At 40.9% G+C, this 18075-nt stretch overlaps 1 protein-coding gene across 2 annotated transcripts in view; it reads left to right on the top strand.

Moving 5' to 3' along the window:
* The window catches only part of dus4l (dihydrouridine synthase 4-like (S. cerevisiae)), a 69947-nt gene that overhangs the window by 22548 nt on the left and 29324 nt on the right, over positions 1-18075 (top strand). The window contains exon 1 of one of the 2 annotated variants that reach the window (XM_073066328.1): positions 17100-17186. The exons of the other annotated variant lie outside the window; for it this stretch is intronic. The gene's annotated coding sequence lies outside the window, so the exon portion shown is untranslated. Of the gene's footprint in view, positions 1-17099; positions 17187-18075 lie in introns of those variants that run through there. 2 annotated transcript variants of the gene reach the window in all.

Genomic DNA, 18075 nt, shown 5'->3' on the forward strand with positions numbered 1-18075 from the left:
ATACCCTGGAACTTGAAAATACTCACTCTCTCCACTTCTGATCCCTCTATGAGGATTAGTGTGTGTTCCTTTTCCTTGCCCTTCATGAAGTCCACAATCAGCTCTTTCATTTTACTGACATTGAGTGCAAGGTTGTTGCTGCGACACCACTCCACTAGTTGGCATATCTCGCTCCTGTACGCCCTCTCATCTCCATCTGAGAGTCTACCAACAATAAATACCCATCAATAAATCAAGCTCAATATTTTTTATATCCAGCCATAAGCAGCCTTTTCTTTTAGTTCATTTCACTATTGCCATATTTTTCATATTGTCTGTTTGAGGAGCAATGCCTCAAAAAGGTGACATCCATCATTAAGGATCCTTATCTCCCAGAACATACGCTGTCCTCATTACTACCATCAGGGAAGAGGTACAGAAGCCTGAAGGTACACACTCGATGATTCAGGAATAGCTTCTGCTCTGTTATCAGATTTCTGAATGGACATTGAACCATGAACACTACCTCACCATTTTTTCTCTTTTTGCATTACTTATTTAATTTAACTTATTAATACATATATACTTACCATAATTTACAGTTTTTTTATGTATTGTGTTGTACTGCTGTTGTATAGCAACAAATTTCATGAAGTATGCCAGTGATATTAAACCTGATGAAAACTCTGTTTGACCTCCATTAGGCTGCACATTTTATTAATTGCATATATTGTTTCAGAAGATCCCTTCTCATGTGTGTATGAAAACTCCCAGGTGGAACTAAAAAGTTGGTTGTGTAGCCTAACTTAAGAGCTGCACACTCAATTTATCTGTTGCTGTTATTAATGCATAGTAAAACTCCAATAATTCAGCATCTGATTGCTCACAAATCTGACTCGCTCATTAGTCTAGAATGTGAAGCAGAGATCTGGATAGCAATTGAGGTATTTGGACTGTTAACCTGGATGCTGGCTAGATTTCTACTTGAGACTTAGAACAGTAAAGTTCAAGAATGTCAGTAACTTTGCAGGTGGAGCTGGGATCTCGAGTGCTTGCATGCTTCCTGTTCCACATACAGTGACCAGATTTACAGGAAAATTTATTATCATTCCATGTAACACGTACAAAAAGTGAAAGGAAAGTGTTGGGTGTTTATAGGATGAACATCAAATACTCCTAAGATCTGCTAGTCCTGAACTGTATAAGAATCAAGTTTACTATAAATGACATATACTGTGAAATTCCTTGTTTTGTGGCAGCAGTACAGTGCAAGACATAAAAATTACTATAAGTTACAAAAATAAATAGTGCAAAAGTTGAATAATAAGGTAGTGATCATGGGTTCATGGATCATTAAGAAATCTGATGGTGGAGGGAGGGGAAGAAGCTGTTCCTAAAATATTAACTGTGGGTCTTCAGGCTTCTGTACTTCTGCTTCTGTTTCTGCTTGGTACTGCGCAAGCACTGCCAGATGGTAGTAACATAAGAGGGTGTGTCCTGGGCAGAGAGAAACCATAATGATGAATGCTGCCACCTTGAGGCATCGCAACTTGAAGATGTCCTCGATGTCAGGGAGAGTTAGGCATGTGATGGAGCTGGTTAAGTCTACAAACCTCTTCAGACTCCCGTGATGCTGTGCCAGGCTGTGGTGCAACCAATCGGTATGCTCTCCACCATATATATATATGCAGAAATTTGCTAGAGTGTTTAGGGACATATCAAATCTCCTCAAACTCCTAATGAAGTAGTGCTGCTGTTGTACTTTCTTCTTGATTACAACAATGTGTTTGGCCCAAGATAGATCCTCTTGCATGCTGGTGCCCAGAAACTTGAAGCTGCTTACCCTTTTCACTGTTGACCTCCCAACTTCACCTTCAAAGTCCTCATTCAGTTCCTTGGTCTGGCTGGCATTAATCTTGCTTCTTGCATATCCATCAATTCCCCTCAAGGAACAATTTACAATTGTCATTTAACTGACATGTTCAACACTTGCAATCCTCACAGATTAGGATTTCTTTCTTATGTAGTATGTACGGTTGAATTTCTTCACTAGATCTCTGCTACCAGTTCATACCATGATATTCCCAGAGCTCTATAATGAAATTATAGGCTTACATTGAAATCCATGGCTAACATCCTGTTTATTTTCCAACTATGTGCATGTTGTGGGAAACTAGTCATTCCATTCAGGATCTTGGATAGGCAGAGAATCAATGGTTGAATGCCTTCTTATTTTTAAGAAGCTATGGAAATGTGCTGCCAAGAGATTACAATATTTTTCTTTGGAATATAGATACTTTATTGATCCCAAAGGATTATAATACATTAGCAAGTCATATAGTACAATAAGTATTCAAAAATAGAAGAAAATGGAAATACTCAACAGATCAAACCCTTCTTCAGCCAGTCAGTTTGACCTGAAAAGTTAGCTCTGTTTCTGTCCACAAAGGTGCTGCCTGCTGAGTATTTCCAGTAGTTTCTGATTTTTTCCCCCCAGTTTTCAGTATCAGCAATTTTAATTTTCAAGCAGAATAAAATATTTTCACTGGTCACGATATCAATTCTATTCATTCATACAATAGTATAAATGGCCATTTTGGGAACTTTGGATTTGCCTGAACTCTCCAGTTATGAAAGTAACTGAGTCCTGACTTCTTGTGTATTAACTTTGTATTAATCACAGAGTTATATAGCTACACCAGTCCACCAGTTCAGCTACCTGGGATGCACCATCTCATCAGATGCCAAGATCGACAAAGGGATTGACAACAGATTGGCAAAGGCAAACAGCGCATTCGGCAGGCTGTACTAAAGAGTCTGGAACAAGAAGCATCTGAAGAAAGGCACAAAGATCAGCGTGTACAGAGCCATTGTACTGACCACTCTCCTGTACGTCTGCGAGTCGTGGGTCACCTACTGTCACCACCTACGACTCCTTGAGCGTTTACACCAGCGCTGCCTCCGCACCATCCTTAACACCCACTGGAGTGACTTTGTCACCAACACTGAAGACCTCGAACGGGCAGAGGTCACCAGCATCGAGGCCATGCTGTTAAAGATGCAGCTGCGCTGGGCAGTGCACGTCTCCAGGATGGAGGATCATCGCATCCCCAAGATTGTGCTGTATGGCGAACTCTCCGCTGGTCACCGTGACAGGGGGGCACTGAAGAAGAGGTACAAGGACTCTCTGAAGAAATCCCTTGGTGCCTGTCACATTGACCATCACCAGTGATCTACTTTAGCCTCCGATCACGAGGTCTGGTGACACACCATTCACCAGTCTGTCTCCTCCTCCGAGAACACACGCAGGGCTGGCCTTGAGGACAAAAGGAGAAGGAGGAAGAACTGTGACACAGCAGCACCAAACCCAGAACAGATTTTCCCCTTGCAGCCGCTGCAGCTGGGTCTGTCTGTCCTGTATTGGCCTTGTCAGCCACCAGTGAGCCTGCAGCAGACGCGGGCAGCCCCCTTCCTAAATCTTCGTTCGCGAAGCCAAGCCATGAATGAATAGCTAAGAAACAAGCTCTTCTTTCTTTCTTTTTAAATCTTTTTATTAATTTTTAAACAAACATAAATGAAACATGAATACAGAGAGTTTGAGAGTACATAGTTAATAGTTTAAATAAACATTCAAATAGATGATAATCAATATATAATAACCTCCCAAACTCATGGTAATTACGAACAAAAGAAGTAAAAAAAAACCCAAAGAAAGAAAAAAACTAACCAACATGGGCCATAGCATTATGTCAAATATATACAGTAGTGCCAATAACTCCGAACCTCCATCCAAATAATTAAGGATAATAAAAGTGAGGTTTAGGAAAAGACATTTTAACTCATATGAAAATGTTGAATAAATGGTCTCCAAGTTTCTTCAAATTTAACTGAAGGATCAAAGACAACACTTCTAATTTTTTCTAAGCTCAAACAAGAGATAGTTTGAGAAAACCACTGAAATATAGTTGGAGGATTAATTTCTTTCCAATTCAATAAAATAGATCTTCTAGCCATTAATGTAACAAATGCAATCATCCGTCGAGATGAGGGGGATAAACGACTATTATCCGCCATTGGTAAACCGAAAATTGCAGTAATAGGATGCGGTTGGAAATTGATATTCAGAAGTGTTGAAATAATACAGAAAATATCTTTCCAATAATTTTGCAAACAAGGGCAAGACCAAAACATGTGGGTCAATGAAGCAACAACAGAATGACATCTGTCACAGGTTGGATTAACATAAGAATAAAATCGAGCAAGTTTATCCTTAGATATACGAGCTCTATGTAAATTGTATTAGGGCATGTTTAGCACAAGTAGAAGAAGAGTTGACTAATTGAAAAATTTTCTCCCACTGCTCAGTGGGTATAAGACAATGAAGTTCTTTTTCCCATTCCTTCTTCATTTTTTCTGATACTTCTGGCTGTATTTTCATGATCATATTATAAATGATTGCTACTAAACCCTTCTGACAAGCTAAAAAAATTTCCGTAATGTCCGATGGACATAATTTTGGAAAAGACTGTAACTCATTATTCAAAAAATTTCTAACTTGCAACTATCTAAAAAAAATGAGTTTTAGGTAAATTATATTTTTTAGATAGCTGTTCAAAGGACATAAAACTATCATCTAAAAATAGATCACGAAAACATGTTATACCTTTTGTTTTCCATAAAACAAAGGCTTGATCCATTAAAGAGGGCCAAAAAAGAAAGTTAGATATAATAGGGCTTGATAAGATGAACTTATTCAAGCCAAAAAATTTACGAAATTGAAACCAAATTCGCAATGTATGTTTAACTATAGGATTAGTTATTTGTTTTGTTACGAATGTGGAGCAAATCTGATGGGCAGAAGGGTCCCGAATCGCCAATGCCCGCCCCCCCCCCCCCACTCCTTTTTGAGAATCGCAAGATCGCTATTATTTCGGGTCTGAGACCCAGGAAATGAGAGAGATACGCATCATGTCAATAATGAGAGAGCGAGACGCAGGATCACAGCAAAGGCAGTTGCCATAGAGACGCAGAATACACAACCAGGTGGAATATCTCCTGACATAAGCGGAACGGAACCACTGATTACTGCCATTGTCTCTTGGAGAAGGAATTGTGTTTTGAGTACTGTACTATTCATTGAAACCCCTCAGGGGACAACCAGAGTGGTCTGGTTGAGGGATTGCATCTTCCCAACCTGATTGACATCTGAGACCCCGTGAGTGAGGATAAAAGAGGGGTCTGGGGAACACCCCTTTAGACGCACCAGGAGAAACGCTAGAAATCCCGTGACAGCGTTTTATAGCAAAAGCCGGTGGGAGCTCGTGTGCGTCCTCCCTTGCCTGGGTGGCGGGCTCACCACGGAAGAACGGTTTAGCTAAAGGAGAGGTCACAATTGAACGGCCACGACAACGAGACACCTGACGGATCGAAATCATAAAGGAAGGTTGGCAAAACCCGTAGCTGTAAATGTTCCCATTCTCTTTCTCTCTCTCTCTCTCTCTCCAACAATTGCAACCCAGCGACACCCAAAAGGGCGGCAGCCTGTGTGAACTGCAGCGAACCTTATATTTCCATCGGACAATTCATTATCCCCTAGACAACGATAGAGCTTATTTCTTATTGATTATTATTATACCCGCACTTTTAGGTTTAGTATTGACGACGTATATTATCTGTATATTTGCATTGATATTATTTTTGTGTATTTTTGCTAATAAATACTGTTACAAATAGTATCATCAGACTTCAACGGACGTCTCTATCTTTGCTGGTAAGTAACCCAGTTACGGGGTTCGTAACAATGTGGGGCCTCGTCTTGAGATTTGATACCAAATTGGAGGGCCAGTAAATCGGGCTTTTAAGTCCAAACTTGGATCTGGTTGTGCGGGTAACCAGACGGGAAACCAGCAAAGATGGACATAGACGAATTTATAAAAAACCCGACTCTGGAGGCGCTAGAGGCTGCCACAAAGTCGGACTTGATAAATATTGCGAAAGGACTAAATCTCGCAGAGGTGAGGTTGTCAATGAAAAAGCGGGAGGTACGGAGGGCCATAACTCAGTATTATATTGTGAAGAATGTGTTTTCGGCTGAGGTATTGGAAAATATCCCTGAAAAGGTACCAGCTAGTGGGACGGCTCAGTTAGAGTTGGAGAAATTGAGGCTGGACGCGGAACAGAGGAAAAGGGAGTATGAGCTCCAGCTAAAGGAGTTAGAGGTGAAAAGGGAGAAGGAAAGATCTGAAAAGGAGCAGGAAAGAGCTGAAAAGCAGAGGGAGCATGAAATTAAGTTAAAACAGCTGGAAGCAGCTGAAAAGGAGAAGGAAAGAGCCAAAAAAGAGAAGGAAAGAGCTGAAAAGGAGAAGGAAAGAGCTGAAAAAGAGACGGAAAGAGCCGAAAAAGAGAAGGAAAGAGCTGAAAAGGAGAAGGAAAGAGCTGAAAAGGAGAGGGAGTATGAGGAGAAGGAGAAACAGAGGAAGCATGAGCTGGACATGGAGAAGTTCAGGCAAGAGCAAAGAGCTCAAGGGCCAGACCGAGAGGAGAGATTTAATGTTAGTAGGGAGTTTAGGTTAGTACCTCCGTTCGAGGAGACGGATGTTGATAGTTACTTCTTGCATTTTGAAAAGGTGGCAGTGAGTCAGAAGTGGCCCAGAGATCAGTGGGTGGCGTTGTTACTAAGTGTGTTAAAAGGGAAGGCACAATGGGCATATGCGGCATTGTCCATGGAGGAGGAGGAGTCTGAGAATTATGAGGAAGTAAAAGAGGCCATTCTTCGGGCCTACGAATTGGTACCTGAGGCCTATAGACAAAAGTTCAGAAATTTAAAGAAAGGGTGGAATCAGACATATGCAGAGTTTGCCTATGAGAAGGGTGTGCTCTTGGATTGCTGGTGTGCAGCAGAAATGGTGGAAGAGGATTTTCGGCGTTTAAGGGAGTTAATTCTGATTGAGGAATTTAAAGGTTGTGTTTCGGATGATATCCGGATGTATTTGAACGAGAAGCCGAATAAGTCCATATCCAAATTTGCTAGGTTCGCAGATGACTATGCCCTAACCCACAAGACAAAGTTTTCCTCGAATAAGAGTTACCAGAGAGACCGTGGGAACAGTAGAGAAAGCCCACCGGCTGAGGCAGAGATCCAGCCAGGAGCTAGTGGTAAAAATAAGGAGGAAGAAAGGCAAGACGGCAGGAGGGGTCCTGGCTTGACCTGTTTTAATTGTGGAAAGGTGGGTCATATTGCATCTAAGTGCTTTGCTCTGAGGAAGGAGACAGGAAAAGGGAAAGCAGCAGTCCCTACAGGATGTATTGTGTTGATCAGTAAATCGATGAGAAAGCCCCAGGTAGATAGAATACGAGAGGGGCCTGAGAAATTTATTTCAGAAGGGACCGTGTCGGTGAAAGAGGGAGAAACACCAGTTCCAGTGCAGATCTGGAGAGACACTGGAGCTGAGCAGTCATTGATTCTCAGTAAGGTACTAGATTTTGGTCCTGAGACTGGAGAGGTAGCTTTGAGAGGCATAGGAAAAGGGACAGAAGCTGTGCCTTTGCATAGGATCATTATAAATTGTGAGCTGGTATCTGGACCAGTTGAAATAGGGGTGCGATCAGAATTTCCGAGAACTGACGTAGACATCCTTCTGGGTAACGATTTAGCTGGTGGTGAAGTTTGGTCGGCCATGGAGCTGACGAGCCAGCCTGTAAGTGTTGAGGTCCCGCCCCTAGGTTCCAAGATCTATCCCGCATGCGCGATCACTCGCAGCATGTCGAGAAAGGCAGCTGAGAAAGAGACCAGTTTAATTCAGGCGAGTATCGATTTGGCTGAGACGTTTTTACCGACCCTGTACCAAGAGGGGTTAGAGGGTGGTAAAACAGAGAATAGGGAGGTGAAAGAGAGTAAAGGAGAGGAGGTAGACCTACCCTTAGCCAGGAGGAAATTTATAGAGGCACGGAGTAAAAATGAGAAACAGATAAGGCTGTTAGAAGGTCCAGGGTTGGACATGGATGATCTGTCTGGCTTGACAGAACTGTTTGAAGAAGTTGAAAATTTTAAAGGTGTTCCCGATAATGAAATGAGGGCAGTCCTAGATGAAAAGGATGCCATTACCTTGAAGGAGTTTGCTGGGTTGGCAGATGAGGTTGTTTCAGCCCGCAGGGTTGAGTTTACTCTGGAAGGGAGTTGCCCAGAGAGTAACTGGGAGGATCAGGGGAACTTAGAATTTGAAAAGGGGACAGGTATTGAAAGCCTGGAAGAGGCAGATGTCCCGTTTGAGTGTGTCCAAGATGTGGATGCACGTGGTACTGAACCTAGTAATGAAACTCAGGAAAAGTCTGAGGTATTTGATTCAGTTAAAAAGGAATGCAGTCCTTGTGGGTCAGATGGACTTGGTTCAGTGAAGAAAGGGTTAACCTTGGTACTAGTGGGAAGTGAGAATTCCCAGTTGTTTGTGTTCGAAGGTGTGTTAAAAGTTAGTGAGGAGATAAAAGGTGGTGATGTGAATATTATTATTGAAGGAGAAGGGAAAAGTGTAGTTCCTAAATTGAGTGAAGAAAATTTAAAGTCTGGATTGGTGTCAGGAGCAGGAACCAGGCTGAAGGGACAAGGGCTTGTTAACACGGTGCCTGCGAATCAATTACAGTTTGATTTGGAATGTAAAGGTGCCCCACGCGCTAATGTTATTCAAGGGTGTGCTGTGAAGAGGCAGAATTTGAAATGTTGTTTGGACAAAGAGGGATCGCTTGCAGATATTAAACTGACAACTAATAGAATGAAGGGTCCTGAAGATAAAACTAACGACTTGCTTAAAAATAAAGAATTGTGTGAACGTTCAGAAAATGGGCTACGTTTGGAAAACATTGTTGATAAAATAACTCCTATGAAAGGAGCATGCAAAAGCCTATTCCACACTGGGAAGCAAGCTAACCACGTGGGAGTTAACTGGAAAAGGGGCGAGGGTTGACGGGATGCCACTTTAAAATAACAGGATCCGGTTTTAAGGGATTTCGACAACGCATGTAAATAATAAAGACAACCTCATGGAAGATGGACTGTTAAGTTTGAAAGTAAAATAAAGATTAGTATTTGCATAAACTTTTGTAATATACATGTAAGCTATGATCACAACTCTTTAGTTTTGTTTTGCTGAAGAAAAGGAATAAAAATAGGTGGTTATTAAATTGGAGTCTGATGCTACAGGAATTTATTGAGGTACAAGATATTAAGATAGTAAAGGAAGTGATAATGTGCTCACTGACTGTTTATCTAGATGCTGAATTGAATGTATAACTGTATTACTCTGTAGTGAAAAAAAAACTCTTTTGTATTGTGTTAGATTCTGAAATCCTATAAGACTGTATTAATTAATTTTTACCTGTGGCAAAAATCCTTAGAAGGATGGGGGTGTTACGAATATGGAGCAAACCTGATGGGCAGAAGGGTCCCGAATCGCCAATGCCTGCCCCCCCCCCTTTTTGAGAATCGCAAGATCGCTATTATTTCGGGTCTGAGACCCAGGAAATGAGAGAGATACACATCATGTCAATAATGAGAGAGCGAGACGCAGGATCACAGCAAAGGCAGTTGCCATAGAGATGCAGAATACACAACCAGGTGGAATGTCTCCTGACATAAGCGGAACGGAACCACTGATTACTGCCATTGTCTCTTGGAGAAGGAATTTTGTATTGAGTACTGTACTATTCATTGAAACCCCTCAGGGGACAACCAGAGTGGTCTGGTTGAGGGATTGCATTTTCCCAACCTGATTGACATCTGAGACCCCGTGAGTGAGGATAAAAGAGGGGTCTGGGGAACACCCCTTTAGACGCACCAGGAGAAACGGTAGAAATCCCGTGACAGCGTTTTATAACGAAAGCCGGTGGGAGATTGTGTGCGTCCTCCCTTGCCTGGGTGGCGGGCTCACCACGGAAGAACGGTTTAGCTAAAGGAGAGGTCACAATTGAACGGCCACGACAACGAGACACCTGACAGATCGAAATCATAAAGGAAGGTTGGCAAAACCCGTAGCGGTAAATGTTCCCATTCTCTTTCTCTCTCTCTCTCAACAATTGCAACCCAGCGACACCCAAAAGGGCAGCAGCCTGTGTGAACTGCAGCGAACTTTATATTTCCATCGGACAATACATTATCCCCTAGACAATGATAGAGCTTATTTCTTATTGATTATTATTATACCCGCACTTTTAGGTTTAGTATTGACGACGTATATTATCTGTATATTTGCATTGATATTATTTTTTTGTATTTTTGCTAATAAATACTGTTACAAATAGTATCATCAGACTTCAATGGACGTCTCTATCTTTGCTGGTAAGTAACCCAGTTACGGGGTTTGTAACAGTTTATTCAATTTAGATAAAGAAAAAGGAAGTGAAAATCCTAAAATTGAAAACAATGAAAAGTCTTGTACAGACTTACATTCCAAATTTACCCATTGTGGGCAAGCTGCTATAGTCAATTCTAGTGTCCAAAATATTAAATATCGTATATTAACTGCCCAATAGTAAAATCTCAAGTTTGGCAAAGCCAAACCACCCTCCTTCTTAGGCTTCTGTAAATATTTTTTACTTAGTCTAGGATTTTTATTCTGCCACAGATAGGAAGATATTTTGGAGTCAATAATATCAAAAAACGATTTAGGAATAAAAATTGGTAATGCTTGAAATAAACATAAGAATTTGGGTAATACCATCATCTTAATAGCATTAATTCGACCAACCAATGACAAAGATAATGGGGACCACCTGGTAACAAGTTGCTTAATTTGGTCAATTAAAGGTAAGAAATTAACTTTAAATAAATCTTTATGTTTTTTGGTAATTTTAATACCCAAATAAGTAAAATAATCTGTGACAACTTTAAATGGTAAATGTTTATAAATTGGAAGTTGCATATTTAATGGAAATAATTCGCTCTTATTAAAATTCAATTTGTAACCAGAAAAGTTACTAAACTGAGCAAGCAAGGATGAAATAGCAGGAATAGATCTCTCAGGGTCGGATATGTACAGTAACAAATCATCAGCATATAATGATAACTTATACGTCCCTTCCCCATGAGTAATACCCAAAATATTAGGTGATTCATGAATGGCTATAGCTAAAGGTTCCAAAACAATGTCAAATAGTAAAGGACTTAAAGGACAGCCTTGCCTTGTACCATGGAATAACTGAAAAAAAGATCTTTGATTATTGGTAAAGACCGAAGCCAAGGGTTTATAGTATATTAATTTAATCCATGATATAAATTTAGAAATAAAATTAAAATGCTGCAATGTATTAAATAAATATGGCCATTCAACTCTATCAAATGCTTTTTCAGCATCTAAGGAAATGACACATTCTGGTATTTTGGGTGAAGGAGTATAAATAATATTAATTAATTTTCTAATGTTAAAAGATGGGTAGCGGTTTTTAATAAATCCAGTCTGATCTTCAGAAATAATTCGAGGTAATATATTTTCTAATCTAGTGGCCAAAATTTTACTAAAAATCTTAAAATCCGTATTCAGCAAGGATATAGGCCAATAGGTTGCACATTCAGTGGGGTCTTTATCTTTTTTAAGAATTAAAGAGATAGAGGCTTCATAAAAAGATTGTGGCAATTTACCTATAGTTAACGCATCTTTAAAAATTTTACAAAGCCAAAGAGAAAGTATAGAGGAAAAGGATTTTAAAAATTCTACAGTGTAGCCATCCAGACCGGGAGCTTTATCGGAATTCATTGAAAAAGTAGCCTTTTTTATTTCAGTTTCCGTAATAGGTGCATCTAGGAATACACTATCCTCTGTTGTTAATTTTGGGATATTCAATTTTCTTAAAAATTCATCTATTATAGAAGAATCCTCAACAAATTCTGATTGATATAAAGAATTATAAAAATCTTGAAAGGCTTTATTTATCTCTTTATGGTCGATCGTCAGAGTGCCATCTCGTTTACGAATCCTAGTAATTTGTCGTTTAACCGAAGCAGTTTTCAATTGATTAGCCAATAATTTGCCAGACTTATCTCCATGTACATAAAATGGGTTCTAGATTTAATTAACTGATTTTCAATCAAAGAGGATAATAACAAACTATGCTCCATTTGAAGTTCAACTCTTTCTTTATAAAGTTCTTTGCTGGGGGTCACTGAATAAATCTTATCAATTGCTTCGATTTTATCAACCAATGTTAATATTTTAGAATTAGTTTGTTTCCTAACTCCAGCAGGAGTTATTCTGTCCATGAATAAATGCTTTAAAAGTGTCCCATAAAATTCCACTAGAGATCTCTGCTGTAGAATTTGTTGAGAAAAACAAATCAATTTGTTGTTTAATAAAATTAAGAAAGTCTAAGTCCTGCAATAAAATAGAGTTGAACCTCCAAGATTTAGCATTAGTAGATGAGTCCATTGTCTTAATAGATAGCTTCAAAGGTGCATGGTCAGAAATAGTAATGGAGTCATATTTACAATCAATAACATCTGTAAGTAAACGGTGATCAATAAAAAAGTAATCAATTCTTGAATAATTATGATAAACATGAGAAAAGTATGAAAACTCTTTGTCATTGGGGTGTAAAAAACTCCAAATTTTGGAAATTCCAGAATCAATCAAAAAGGAATTAATAAGAGAGGCCGATTTATTTGGAAGAGCTTGGGTGGGAAGCTCTTCAATCCAGAGTTTGTATCAGAAACCTTTTTATACAAATCCCATATTCAAGATATATACATGTGATGTATTACTGTTTTTTGACTTGCTCAAAGGATCAGACGACAATGAAAATAAAGTGGTTGTGAGAACAACAGAGCTTGGGGGAGGATAAAACTATTTAATTTGCATCTGATGATTGTCATTCACTGGGTTATCCACATTTCTTTCTGTCTGTGTTGTTGGTTTTCAGGAGGTAGGGCTCATGAAAGCAATATACAAGTGAGTGATGTGGTAGAACTGAATGATCTGTTTGAATGGCAGGTGGTAGGGCAGTGGTACTACCTCTGCTCCATGGGCTCGGATTTGAGGCTGACCTAGGGTGCTACCTTGTTCCAGTTTGCACACTTCCCCCACAATTGCAGGAGTTCCTGTCAAGTGCTCCAGTTTTCTCCCACATCCCACAAATGTCCTGATTGATTAATTTTGTTAATGTATATTATGCACAAAATGGGCAAGTAATGAAAAAATGCTGATGAGTATAATAAAATAAGCTTCAGGGCTGAGATCAAATGGAACCAATGGGATTGTTCTGCTGGGACCCAATGAACTTAATGGACGGAATTGCTTTCATATATGTGGAATTCAGTAATAAAACATGATGAGTCTCAGTATGAAACGTTGACTATCCATTTCCATCCAGGTGCTGCCTGATCCACTGAGTTAATCCAGCAGCTCTGGTTTTTTTTTTTCTCTGGAAATTCTACATCTACAATCTCTTGAGCAGCTTCAAGTTCCTTGAAATCAATATCTTCAAGGATCTGGCCTGGATTGAACATATTGATGCAGTCACAAAGAAGGCACAACAGCAACTCCACTAGGAGCTTGAGGAGATTTGGTATCTCACCAAACACCCTAGCAAACTCCTGCAGACGATGCGGGAGAGTATTCTGACTCGTTGCATCACTGCCTGGCCTGGAAGCTCCAATGCACAGGATTGAAAGATGCAGAAAGGGTTGTAGACTCATTATGGGCACAACCTTCCACAACATTGAGGACATCTTCAAAAGGCAGTGACTCAAGAAGATGACGTCCAGGATTAAGGACCCTCACCAACTGGGACTTGCCCTGTTTTCATTACGAACACGCATGAAGACCCACACTCAAGGTTTCATGAACCTTTTCTGCCCCTCCTCCATCAGATTTCTGAATGGTCAATTACCCATGAACGTTACCTTGCTATTCCTCCTTTGCACTTTATTTTGTAACTTACTATAATTTTTTGTCTCACGCTGTATTGCTGTCATAAAACAAACAAATTCATTACATATTTCAGTGATAATAAATCTGATATTGATTCTCTGGTACTCTCATTATTTAAGAACGGCATATGATTGAGCATGGGAGGCTGGTTCAGTTGCTGAACCTTCATTCAGGATGAGGTAGTAAATTAGATTGACATTGGCTTTGTGGGAGAAGCCAGAGAGTGGGAGTAGAGGGTTGTGTCTCTGACTAGAGGCCTGTAACTAGTGGTGTGCCGCAGGGATTGGTGCTGGGTCCTTTGATGCTTGTCATCTATATCACTGATCTGGATGATAATTGGATCAGCAAATTTGTGGATGACAACTGAGTGGGAGCATAGTGGACAGCGAGGAGGACTATCAAAGCTTGCAACAGGATCAAGATCAGATGGAAAAGTGGGCTGCAAAATGGTGGATGGAATTTAATGCAGACAAGTGCAAGGTGTTGCATTTTGGAAGGACCAGCCAGGGTAGGTCTTACACAGTGAACGGTAGGGCATTGAGGAGTGTGCTAGAACAAAGAGATCTGGGAATACAGGTACAGAATTCATTTATAGTGGTATCACAGGTAGACAGGGTTGTAAAGAAAGCTTTTGGCACATTGGCCTTTATAAATCAATGTACTGAGTACAGAAGATCGGATGTTATGTTGAAGATGTTGGTGGAGTCTAATTTGGAGTATGGCATGCAATTTTCATCGCCTACCTGCAGGAAAGATGTAAACAAGGTTGAAAGAGTGCAGAGAAAATTTGCAAGGATGTTACCAGGTCCAGAGGAAGTGATTTATAAAGAAAGATTGAATAGGTTAGGACTGTATTCTTTAGAACATAGAAGATGGAGAGGAGATTTGATAGAGGTATACACAATTATGAGGGGTATAGATAGGGTAAATACAAGCAGGCTTTTTTCCAATGAAATTGGGTGGGATACAACAAAGTGCTCATGGGTTAAGGGTGAAAAGTAGGAAGTTTAAGGAGAACATGAGGGGAATCTTCTTCACTCAGAGGGTCATGAGAGTGTGGAATAAGCTGCCACTACAAGTGGTGCATATGAGCTTGATTTCAACGTTTAAGAGAAGTTTGGATAGGTACATAGATAGTAGGGATATGGAGGCCTATAGTCCAGGAGCACATTGTTGGGAGTAGACAGTTTAAATGGTTTTGACATGGACTAGATGGGCTGAAGGGCCTGTATCTGTGCTGTACTTCTCTATGACTCTATGAGAAACTACTCACTTCAAGGTCCCATTTTAAAGCATACACCACCGGGTCCCCTCTAGCATTCATTAGCGTGGTTGGACCTAGTGTTCTGCAAAAGGAGATGCTCTACAATGTTCAAAGTACCTTTAGTATCAAAGTAATTACATGTCACCAGATACTACCTTGATATTCATTATCTTGCAAGCACAGTAAAACAAAGAAATACAATAAAACCAGTGAAAGACTACACACAAACAGAAATTGACAAACAACCAATGTGTAAAAGAAGACAACCGTGCAAATATTAAAAATATATAAATAATACTGTAAGGAGCTTGTGCATTCTCCTTGTATCCGTGTGTGTTTGCTCCAGGTTCCTCCCACAGTTCGGCTAGAGGGTTTATGGTCATTGTAACTTAGGCTTGGGATGCTGGCACATAGCTTGTTAGGCCAGAATGGCCGGCTCTGTGCTATCGATAAATAAATAAATACTGAGAACATGAGTTGTGGAGTCCTTGAAAGTGAACCCAAAGGTTATGGAATCAGAAACAGAAGAAAATCTGCAGATGCTGGAAATCCAGGCAGCTCACACAAAATGCTGGAGGAACTCAGCAGGCCAGGCAGCATCTATGGAACAGAGAAAACATTCAACTTTTTGGGCTGATGCCCTTCATCTGGACTGGAGAAAAAAGATACCCATCAGAGTAAGATGGTGGGTGGGGAGGAAGAAACACAAGGTGATATGTGAATCTGTGTGGCATGTGGCCAACTGGTTAAGGCATTGGACTAGTGATCTGAAGGTTGTGAGTTCAAGCCCCAGCCGAGGCAGCGTGTTGTGTCCTTGAGCAAGGCACTTAACCACACATTGCTCCAGTCCACCTAGCTGAAAATGGGTACCGGCAAAATGCTGGGGTTAACCGCATGATAGACTGGTGTCCTATCCTAGGGGGAGTCTCGTACTCTCAGTCGCTTTACGCTATGGAAACCGGCATAAGCACCGGCCTGATGAGACTATGAGACTCGGGACGGACTTTAACTTTAATAAGTGAATCTGGGAGAGGGGGAAGGGTAAAGTGCTGGTAAGTGGATTGGTTAAAGAGATAGAGGGCTGGAGAACAGGGAATCTAATTGGAAAGGGTAGAAGACCTTGGAAGAAAGGGGATGAGGAATACCAGAGGGAGGTGATGGACAAGTAAGGGGATAAGGTGAGGGAGGGAAATGGGGATGGGGAGTGGTGATTACCGGAAGTTCGAGAAATTGATGTTCATGCCATCAGGTTGTAGGCTATCCAGAGGGAATATAAGGTATTGTTCCTCCACCTTGAGCGTGGCCTCATCTTGTCAGTAGAGGAGGCTGTGGACTGACATGTCGGAGTGGGAATGGGAAGAGGAATTGAAATGGTTAGCCACCAGGAGATCCCCTTCTTCCTGGCAGAAAAAGTTCAGAGTTGAGGTGAGTGAAGTTATCCATGCTGGGTTAGGAGCTTGATGGTTGAAGGGTAATAATTGTCCTGAACCTGGTGGTATAGGACCTAAAGCCTATACTTCCTTATCTATGTCAGCAGTGAGAAGAGAACTTGGCCTGGATGTTGAGGGTCTTTGATGATGGGTGCGGCATTCTTGTGCAGCCCTCCTTGTAGTTTGTGGGGAGGACTTTACCTATGATAGACTGGGTTGTGTCCATCAATTTTTATTGCCTTTTCGCTTCATGGGAATTGGTTCTTTTAGACAGGCCGTGATGCAACCACTATACAAGTTTGTCAAAGTTCAGTTCTTACAGTCGGCTAAATCCGGGGGGAAAAATCAGCTATCGTTTGATGTTTTGGCGGTAGTTACAGAAGGAATTTCAGCGAAAGGTATTTATTATGATTTAATACAATCATTCATGATTGTTGGAGTGCGATCACGGGTCACTCGCAGGACGCCCCCTAAAGCACGCGCCCGATCCGGTGTGACGTCAACTGTGCGCGCTTTGTTCGGACTGACGTCATCCGCAGTGCGTGTGGACGCTGGGCGGTGTGTGAGAGGGGGCTTGTTCCTTCTGCAAGAATTGCTTGGAAGGCAAGTTGTCTTGTATGGTTTTTCAGATTGTCCGTTTATCAAGTTATTGGATTTTTTTTTCAGCACAATCGAAACGTTAAGTTTGCTGAAGTTGTAGGGCATTTGAGGAGCGGGAGCGCGGGGGTCCCCACAGGCCCGCAGCACGGTGTCTTCAGATGTACACCTCCCCGTGTAACGCTTGGATTGAGGCAAATACGCTGCTTGCAGACAGGTTTTTAAATATCGACATACCTACTAATTATGCGGGCCACCGAAGGCCATAGAAGTGGCCCCTGGTTACTTCCGTGTTTGCTTTTACCTCAGACCCAACCCTACTAGGATGACAACGCTGTCCTCAAAATAGGTTTTTGCTAAATAAGGACTGAAAACACGCCTAGATCACTTAATCTTTTGAAAGCAACTTTTTTCTTTAGTAACTTGGTGATCCAAAAGCTCTCGTTCTATTCGAACTTTAATTAATGTAAAAAAAACAATTTTGTTGCAGCACTTGGCGAGATTTTGATACGCTCGTTGCTGTAGCATGCGTTTGGCAGTTGCTTTCCCCCTCGTTAGAAATGAGGAATTGAATAATGTGTTATTATTTGGAACACTTCATATTTGAGAGAAGACAATTTTCTTCAAGCAATCCCGGTGTCAGTTACGAATTTACCAACGCAACTTTCTCTGACACTCTTTTCAAATAGAAAAATTGTTCTGAGGCATTTTATACTGGGAACACTTTCCAATGCAGTGTTTCGCTGTGAGAGAGGTTTGAATGGGGGTGGGGGGAGGGGTAGGCAGATCAGAAAAATGTATGTGAATTTGGAGCTTGCGTTAATAAAATGGAGACGCGGCTGTGAATATTGTCTGGAATTGAGGATTTGGTCCTTGTGGAGGTTACAGATGTGAG

This window comes from Hemitrygon akajei, chromosome 14, assembly GCF_048418815.1.
Source record: "Hemitrygon akajei chromosome 14, sHemAka1.3, whole genome shotgun sequence".
Taxonomy (NCBI): Eukaryota; Metazoa; Chordata; class Chondrichthyes; order Myliobatiformes; family Dasyatidae; genus Hemitrygon; species Hemitrygon akajei.